This window comes from Capsicum annuum, chromosome 12 (assembly GCF_002878395.1).
Source record: "Capsicum annuum cultivar UCD-10X-F1 chromosome 12, UCD10Xv1.1, whole genome shotgun sequence".
NCBI lineage: Eukaryota > Viridiplantae > Streptophyta > Magnoliopsida > Solanales > Solanaceae > Capsicum > Capsicum annuum.
The window spans coordinates 208429697-208440412 of NC_061122.1; positions in this window are offsets into that span (position 1 = coordinate 208429697).

Genomic DNA, 10716 nt, shown 5'->3' on the forward strand with positions numbered 1-10716 from the left:
ACAAACTGGTGGGACCGTACAACATTTGGCATGTGATTCAAGATGAATTTTTTTTTTTGGTGTTCAATACTCACATTGCAAAGATTATTATATTTCTGAAATAGCGGTCACAATCAAATCTTTTTCATTTAAGAAGCTCAAATCTAAAATTACTAATTAATGATGAAGGAATCTTTTTCATTAGATTATTTGAGGTATTTATTAAATTAATGAATGGGGATAGGAGAAACTAATGGGTGAAGTGGTTGATAATTGTTGGATTTGAAAGCAATGCCTGTTTTTCTCTGTCGACCATTATAAGGTTCGGTTCAATTCAGAATGGCACTTTCACCTACATTAACTAGGCGTTTGGTTATGAAAATTGAAAAAAAATTAAGTTGAAATTAAAGTTGGAGTTGGAATTATTTATGGCCATATCTTTTTGAATTTTTTTTTTTTAGATTTTTGAAAAAAAAATTTAAAATATAATTTTATGCCCCCAACTTTTAAAAACTATCAAAATCACCCAACTAACTAATTTAGCTACTAACATACAGTCAAATGTGCCTACTTAAAGTTAGTTTAAAGCCTTTAAAGCTATTATAGTGTGATGGGGTACTTGATATATGGTATATATCAAATCATCAAGATTTTATATATATAACTTCTGCATAGCACCCAAAACGTTGCAGGCAAAATGTGAAGTTGATCGGACCAAAAACTTGAAAGTTCTTGCAGCATGAAGTAGAAGGAATAAGAATTTATAAACAAAAGGAATTGACATGAACTGTTGCTGGTCCTGGTTAGATTCAAATGAATTTCAACACCTAAAAAAAATTCTCTATTTCTTAACACTACAAGATGAATAACGAGGTGTTAAACAACAGTTGAGCAAAGAGACATGCCAAATCATTTACTTGATATCTTACTCGAATATTGAATCCAAACATAAGAAAACATGTACTTAAAGCCATGTAAAGAAATGATCGAAACTTAAAAGATAACTAAACAAACAGAGAAAACCGACCTTAATCAGAAATGATCAAATTGACAAACTCCGATCCAAACTGACAAACTCCGATCACACCAACACAAGATTACTGCAACAAGCGCACCATTTGTTTATTTGTTTGTTGGTGGTTGGCTGAAGTTATAAGGAGGGCATTGTGTAAAAATTTAAAAGATTGAGGGTATATATAATAATAATCGAAGTTGGAATTAGAATTGGAAAAAAAGTGAAAACAACAAAAAGTTGTTTTCACTTTCAGAAAACAAATTTGGAATTATTTTGAAATTTTCATGGCCAAACACCTTTAACTTTTATAAAGTGAAAATTTTTTTTGGAAAAAGAAAAATATTTTCCATGGTCAAACGGCCTCAAACTTACTTTAAAATGTTCACCAAAAAAAACAAAAAAGAATTACTTTAATAGGGTACATATTCAATTCTAAACCATCAAAACTTACCATAAAGAAATGAAACTTAAGTCTAACTCAACCCCTAAAGTTAGTTCATGAGGGGGATTATCCAAGTCCTGCTAAGAAGATTATTTTTTCATCATTCCACCGATGTGAGACTATGAGAATTTAGAGAGTGATGCAATGAACCACCATTGCAGTGTTCTAGCTTAACTGTTAAGCTAAGAGAGAAGAGAGAAGAGAGAAAAGAGATATTTTTTTATTGATCTTATCAACAAATTACAAGTTGTACCATCTATTTATAGACTCTGCACTTCTGTTGCATGTGCTAGTCACATGCAGTAACTGCCCTGACAAATATCAAACAACTAAGACCCTCTAACTAACTAACTGAATCAGTAGACTGCTAATATACATTTAGTAACTGATTAACCACATTATATGCACTGCTAATTATTTCCAATACTCCCTCTCAAGTTGGATTTTGCTTAGACATTAAAAACTTCTAGCTTGTCCAGCAATGTGTGGTGCTGGGATGCTCTTAGTCCTTCCATCAAAAGATCTACGAGTTGCTCCATTGTGTGTATATACTTTGTTTGAATCAGTCCACTTTTAATCATTTTCCTTACAAAATGACAATCAATTTTTATGTGCTTCGTTCTATCATGAAATATGGGATTAGCACCAATCTGAATTGCTGCCTTGCTATCACAATACAACTTTACAGGAGTAAATACTTCAACACCTAACTCCTTTAATACTCCCAGAAGCCAAATAACTTCTGATACTGTTGTTGCCATGCTTCGGTACTCAGCTTCAGCTGAGCTTCTACTTACTGTATGTTTTTTCTTGGATTTCCAATATATAATCGAGTTTCCTAGCTTGACCACATACCCAGTCACCTATCTTCTAGTGTTTGGACAAGACGCCCAGTCTGAGTCACAATAAGCCTCCATTTATATACTCAGATTACTGCTCAACAACAATCCATGTCCTGGACAACCTTTAATATACCTTACCAACCTCATAGCTGCTTTCCAATGCGACAACTTAGGTCTCTGCATGAAGTGTGATAGTACTTGTACAGCAAAGCTTATGTCTGGTCTGGTAGTAGTTAGATACAACAATCTACCAATAAGTCTTTGGTATGCAGTAACATCTGATATCAGAGGATCTTCTGTTTTCCCAACTGCCTCATCATAGTCAGTGATAGTGAGCTTTATATTTGCTTCTAGAAGTGTACTTACTGCTTTAGAACCTCCCATTCCACAGTTTGAAATTAGTTCCAATGCATGTTTCCTTGATTGAGTAAAATCCCACTCTTGGATCTCAATACTTCAATTCCAAGGAAATATTTTAGGTCACCAAGATCCTTCATTTTAAAACTACTATGAAGTGTGTCTTTTAGAGTTTGGATCAGTGTCTCACTATTGCCTGTTATGAGTAAGTCATCAACATAAATCAGTACCACGACAATATTATCATCAACCTTCTTTGTGAAAAATGAGTGATCATATGAACTCTGAGAATAGCCCGTTATAGTTAGAGCCTCAGTGAGCTTAAGATTCCACTGTCTAGAGGCCTGCTTTAGTCCATAAAGGGACTTAAGTAATCAACACACTTTGTTCTCTCCCTGCCTCTGAAAACCCTGAGGCAACTCCATATATACCTCCTCAATAAGATCACCCTGAAGAAATGCATTATGCACATCCATCTGAAAAAGAGGCCATTTATAAGCTGCTACAACACCAATTACAGTTCTTATAGTAACCATTTTGGCTACTGGAGAAAATGTTTCATGATAGTCCAATCCTTCTTATTGGTTATAGCCTTTAGCTACTAACCTAGCCTTATATCTCTCCACCTCTCCATTGGCTTTATGTTTCACCTTATACACCCACTTTGAACTAATAGCTTATTTCTCAAGAGGTAAGTCAACTACCATTCATGTGTTATTCTATTCAAGTGCATCTACTTTTGCCTGCATGGCATCAATCCACTACTTATGTTTATAAGCTTCATTGTAGCTTGTAGGTTCAGATATAATAGCTTTAAAGGCTGTAATATAATCTTAACAAAGGGGACTGAGGTGATCATAAGTTATGTACTCAACAAGGGGATATAGACAGGTTGTGTTTGTTCTTTTAAGAACAACATAATCCTTGTTCCATAATGGAGGTCTAGAAGACCTCTCAATTCTTCTAGTAATTGAGAGAGGTATGTGATCTTCTACTTCAATAGAAATATTTGGTACCAGTTCATTTTGTGTTGCACTGGTAGATGTGGTTGCAATATCAACACTCTCAACCTGTTCTGCAGGTATGGGCAAAATAACTTCTTCTTCAGAAATAGGCGCAACCACTTCTTCTACTTCTTTTGTCACTGTCTCTACAGAGTGTACTGGAATATAAGTATCACAATAAGGAGGGGAAAAATATGTCATCTTGTATGCTGGGATCACAGAGTGTATGAGTCAAGTTGGAGAAAATTGTTGAATTATCCTTAAAGGGAAAAACATGCTCCATAAAGATTACATCTCTGCTCACAGAACAACATAGGGTTTCTACATCCATCACTTTATACCCCTTTTGAGTCTCTGAATATCCAATGAAAATAGATCTCTTTACTCTATAACCAAATTTATCTAGTTTAGGCAAGACTGAGACAAAACATAAACATCCAAAGACTCACAAATGTTCAAGTCTTGGTTCCTTTACATACAATATTTCATATGGAGATTTGCTTTGTAAAACTGTTGTAAGTGCTTTGTAGATCAAATAAGCTGTTGTCTTGACACAGTTACCTTAGTACTTAACAGAAATACCATTTTGGAATCTAAGAGCTCTAGATGTATCTAGGATATATTTTTGCTTCCTTTCAACAATTCCATTTTGTTGAGGAGTATATGCACATGAACTTTGATGCACTATACCAAGGAAGGAAAATAAAGTATTGCATTTTGAATTGAAAAATCTGAACCATTATCAGATCTCAGAATTTGTACCTTAAGGCCAAACTGTGTATTGACTCTATGTATCGACAAGTGCCAGGAAATCTTTCAATACAAGATATACATCAGTCTTACTTTGAATCAAACAAAGTCATGTAAACCTACTATAGTCGTCTACTATTGTCACAAAATATTGTTTCTTATTAATAGTAAGAGTTCTATACGGACCCAGACATCAACATGAATAAGTTGGAAAATGTGATCTGACTTATTTATTCTATCAGGAAATGCCAACCTACTTTGTTTTGCTACTGGACATACTTGATAGTTATGATGAAGCTTATCTCCTAATTGATTTTTGATGTAATCAATATGTTGCATTGCTTTTATTGATGGATGTCCAAGTCTGAGATGCCACAACTCTGTAAAATTTATAACTTTCACGGGAGCTAAGCTTGTTACTGCTTTAACTTTATTCTTTAGCAAGTACAATCCATTACTTTCTCTACCAATCCCAATCACCTTGCCACGGTAGAGTGCCTGCAACACACAGAAGTGAGGGAAAAAACTCACACTGCATTATAAGTCTTTGGTGAGTTTTGCAACTGAGAGCAAATTAAATTTAAAATCAGGTACATGTAGAATATTCTTTAATGTTAAATTTCCAAACATGACTAATTTTTCTGTGCCTTTACTTGAGCTGTGTTTCCTGTTGGAAGATGAACTGCATCATACTTTTCATCTCTTATATGTTTTAACTTATCTAATAACTCCTTATATGAGGTTACATGATGAGTTGCTCCTGAATCTATAATCCAGTCACATGCAAAAGGACTAGTCATTAATGAGAAATTACCTACCAAGTTTTCCTTACAATCATCTGACTCTCTGTTGTGTAGTAAATTCCTTACTTGACTATGTTTCTCTTCTGTAAGCTCATGCTCTTCCTTCCTTCTTTCAGCAATAGCATTATTGGCATGTGGCCTAAAGTTACCTATTTGAGTAGAAGATCCTGGTACTGATCTAGGACTGTCAATGTTATTAAAGTAAAATGCATTTTTTCCTTGCACTTTCTTCTTGCTTTTGAAATCAGGAGGATATCTTACTACTTTATAGCATTTTTCTGTCACATGATTCCTATAGCCACAAACTCCACATGGTGCAGGGAATACTTTCTTCCCTTTGAAAGTTTTCCCCTTGCCAATCATCATGGTTAATGGCTCCCTATTTGAATCCATCACACCTAATTGCCTTTGGCTCTCTTCCTGAATCACTTTGCATACACCTAATTTACACTAGGAACCTTTCATTTAAGTAATATATCACTCCTTACATAACTATAAGATTCATTTAAGCCCATTAAAAACATCAGTAACCTCTGTTGATGAAGGTGTTCAACATATGATTTAGCTTCAGCACATTCACATGAAGGAGAAGACACTAACACATCAAATTCATCCCATAGATCTCTTATTTTAGAGTAGTAATTTGTAACAGAATTTGTTCCTTATTTTAAAGTAGCTACCTCTGTCATGAGTTGATAGACTCTAGTAAGGTTTGATTTATCAAATTGTTCCTTAAAGTCATCCCAAACTTGTTTGGCATTTGATGCATAAACTATTGTGGTTAGCAAATTACCAATTACTGTGCTATTGATCCATGATAGAACTACAGCGTTACACCTCTCCCATTGAGCTGCTAATTCCCCTTTGTATGTGTTTTTCACGCAAGTTCCATCTAGAAACCCTTTTTGTTCTTCGCCAATAGTGCCAACCTCATTAATCTGCTCCACAACTCATAATTTTCAGGTCCTGTAAGCTTAATCGCGATCAAAGCTACTCTGGGTGTCTCTGTTGACTGCAAATAAATGGGATAGTTATGCTCAAGTGTTGCTACAGTTAGCTCTGCCATGGCTGTACCTCAAATTGGTGCAAAGAGTGAAATTACGCAAAAGATAATTGAGTTATCCCTGATCTAGCCTGCTTTGATACCATATGAGAATTTAGAGAGTGATGCAATAAACCCTCATTCACTATAATAAAATGATAAAATTGTGATGGAATATTTGAGATGGAACACTTCTGTCACAATTTGTGGCAGAATTTTGATGCATCTGTGATGGATCATTGTTGCATAAATATAAAATTTTAAAAAAAATTATTTTCACATAAAAATTAAAAGAGTAACAGAATTGTGACAAATTTATGACTAATTTTAAAAATAATTTTTGTGACGGACACATTTTTGTCACAAGATAAAGATAATAAAAAAAAACAATAACTTTTTGTCACAAATTCATTACTAAATTTGTGACAGATTGAACATTCCATCACAATAAAATTAAAAAAAAAAGTAACTAATATAATTAAAATTTGTGACGGATTGTTCCGTCCCAATAATTTATTTTAAAAAAAAATTAAAAATATTTTTGATGGATTAATTTCCGTAACAAAAGCAAATTTGGCAACATTTTCATTTCCCTCTAAAATTTTTTTTTATCATCTTTTCATTTTCCCTCAATTTTTTTTACAACTTTTCTTTTCCCTCACAATAAACCCTTCACTCTCTGCACAACAAATCCTTCATTCTATGCACAACAAACAAGCTTTGAGAAGAAATGAAAACCCTTTGAGGCAGAAAGGTATTGGAAAGCAAGAACTCTTTTTTTCAATTCTCGATTCCTCTCTTTTTTTGATAAAAAAATCTATTCTTCTTCTTGTTTAGAAGAGCAATAACCCTTTGCATAAGATTCACTTATGAGAACAATAACCCTCAAAGGGTTTTGAGATAAATAACCCTTTGCTTCAGTTTGATTGTTTTTGCTATGACTTTGAAGAATCATTTTATTTTGTGTAAAATTTATGATCCAAGAAGTTTCATGTTTCTATGTGTTGAGCTAGTCTGAAGAAAGGATTTGTGATTTTTGTGCATTGAAGAGCATTTGTCAATGAATTATTTTTGTGATTTTTGAACTTTTGTCTTATGTTGTTGCAGTAGTTGGATATGTCTTAAAATGGTTATTTTTGAACTGTTTGTTCCATTTTTGATCTGGTTGTGGATCTTTCAATTTTTATGCATTTTCAGTTTTGATTTGCTTGTTAGTTTTTTTGTGTTGATAGTTTGTTTATGAGTAGCAGAACGACACTATAAAATGCTTCATGGTGAATTTTTTTTTTAGAATTGTCAAGCTTGCCTACTCAAGATGGATATGGTTGGGTGCGTACAATGACCAATTTCATCTCATGTGTTGCAAGCCCATTTTCTCCGGGTCGCTCCAATCACTAACCCTCCATAGCTACCTATGAGCTTTTTGCCATGTTGAAATTAAACATGGTCAAAAGACCCTTGTTGTACCTCAGTTAACTCAATGATAATATGAACTGAACAGTGATTAGAAGGCCATGAGAGGTCTTGCTGAGTTGTTTGTGCAATTCGTATGCGTTATGTTTCTCGAGAAAGCTTTTCAATTTTTGTTTTATTTTGGTAGTTGATGCTAGAATATATCCTTGATGTATGAATGTCTTTGACGTTGATGTGAAAATGCTTATGTAGTTTGGAGTAGACAAGTTTGTCTTTTAATATCTTCACAGCTGTTGTATTATCTATGTTAACTGGATGGCTTTCATCAACTACTGAGGGTAAGCCTGTCAAACGGGTCAGGCTGATCCGACCCAACCCAGCCCAGTCCGGCCCACTAAGCAAACCCGGCCAGGTCAACCCACGGACTGTAGGGTACCGGGTCTCGAATCGGGTTATTTTTTTGCTTGGGTCTGGTTAACCCGGCACGGACCAAATTCGGTCCGGGCCCGCAGTTAACCGACCCGGATATATATATTTTTTTTTAAAAAAATAGATTTAGTACAAAATTGAACTGTTGGGCCACTTGACCGTTGGGCCCAACGGCTATATTACCGTTTGGGCCCTTAAAACGGCTCATATGATATTTTTTAATAAAAGAAAAAAAATTATTTTAAATATTTTTTTAATCCCAAAAAAATTCTATAAATACCCTACACTCTCAAATTATTTTTCATACAAATTTTCATTCTCTTAAATCTAATTCTCTCTCAATTCTCAAATATTCTATATATTTAAATTCCTAAAGTGCTCACTTTAATTTTTTAATTTTGCGATTACAAAGTACGAGTGGAAGTTTCTTAAGTCACAATCTTCGGATACTTTTAAAATTTGGTATTATCATTCCATCTCTTACGTTTAATTTTTAATGAGTGTATTAATTGTTGAATATTTCATTTTATTATATTTATGTTTTGAATTTTTTAGTTGAATTTATATTATGGATAAATTAAGAAACCTCACCACTAAAGGTGTTAAATTTTTTTGTCCTGGAAATGGTAGTGGTAGCAAAAAATAAATTACTAGTAGTAGAGGTACTTCAAGTAGTAGATATACCCGTGTGCCTTCGCCTCCGATACCGCTTGGTACACCTTTTGAGGAAGAAATAGGTGTAGGTGCTCACGATATGGATTATGTAAAAGCTCAGTAAAATTACGGTATAGAAGAAGAAAATAAAGTAGATGCGGTTAATTTAGATGAAGATGATGAAAATATTGGTAGGAGACCCACAGTAGAAAATGCTAACGTTAGATCTGAATCGATTAATCTCCCTCCCCGTCCTCCCGTACCCCAAGAGATCGTAAAGCAACTAGTATTGCATGATAATTTTTTGAACGTATATCAGACACTGAGGTGCAATGGAATATTTGTCAATAAATATATAAGCATAAAAGTGGAGGCAAGCAAGGGGATATAGGTACGTTAATGAAACATACAGGTGATGCTCACGAAAGAGAGTTAAATATTGCACGAGGTGGTGGGGATATTGGTGGGCCAACGCAAACTAGAATGGACCCAGCAACCGGTCAGGTAATGAAGAAGTATAATAAATTGAGGGACCGAAAAGAAATAGCTAAAATGGTAGTTGTGGGTTGTTTACCTTTTAGTTTTCTTTCTTCTGATGCCTTTATTCATTATATTCAAGCAATTTATAATCCTATGTTTAATGGTATTCCTAGAAGTACTTGTTGGTCTGATATTTTTAGACTTCATTCACAATATTATTTTTATTTATCAACATTGTTAAAAAATATTCAATGTAGATTGTCCCTAACGTCTGATCTTGGCCGTGCTGATTTAACCGTTACTTGTCACTGGATGGATAGTAATTTCTTGATGCAAAAACTTATTCTTGCTTTTTTATATGATGAAGATCGTAAACATAATAGAGATTTTATTGCTGATTCGATTGTTAAAGTTGCAGAATTTTATGGTATCGAAAATAAAATTTTATGTGTTGCTTTTGATAATGCTTCTAACAACAAAACTGCTATAACAAAGTTAAAATCTAAGTTATCTCCGTCGTTACCTGAAATTTTTCATATTAAGTGTGCATGTCATATATATAATTTAATTGTAAAAGATGGTCTTGAGATTTTGAACTTTATATTGAAAAAATCTGTCTTGCTGTTGGTTTTATTCAAGGAAATAATCGAAGAAAAAGAATTAGAGAATTTAAAGTTAAATGCCAAGAAAATGGACTTCCACCGATGTTGATGCCTGAGCAAAATTTATATTAGATGGAATTCTACGTATGATTTTTTAAAGACTTGTTATAAATATAGAGTTCCTATTACACTAGCTTTAACCAATATTGTGGTTCATTTGCTGATTCTGCTGATTGTATGCTACATGATTCCGATTGGTTGTAATTAATGATCTTGTTAAGCTTTTTTAAAAAAATTATATAGCTACGGTTGAATTTTTCGGTGCTTATTATCCTACTGTTTGTAATATTTTGGCATATATAGCCGATATTTATGGTTTGATCAAAGAATATAAAAATAAAGAAGGTTATAAAGAAGTTGTTGGTGCCATTTTTACTAGATTTAAAAAATAATTTTTCCCAATTCCCCCTATTTACTTGGTTGGTGCTATGCTAAATCCGTGCATGAAATATAATACTATGTGCCACTTTAGTACTCTTATTTTTGCTAACTTAGAAATAAATACTAACAATGATTCTGAACAAGTACAACCTAATTTGTGGACGGCTATGTGTGATATGAATGAATACATAGAAAAATTATATAATCACTATGCTGATTTAGTTGATTTAGCCATACCTACAAATATCACTCTAACTGTCGTTCCTCATTCTCCCGAGGAGCCATCATCTTCTAAAAGATCGGCACATAGTGGTTTTCCTGATTCTTTTTATGATTTAACTTGTTGGAACAGTGTTGATGAGAGAGCTTACACATCAACTTATCGAGAAGAGCTTAAATATTATCTTTGGTCATCGCCAGAGGATCGCAAACAACAGATCAACACGTTGGATTGGTCGAGGAG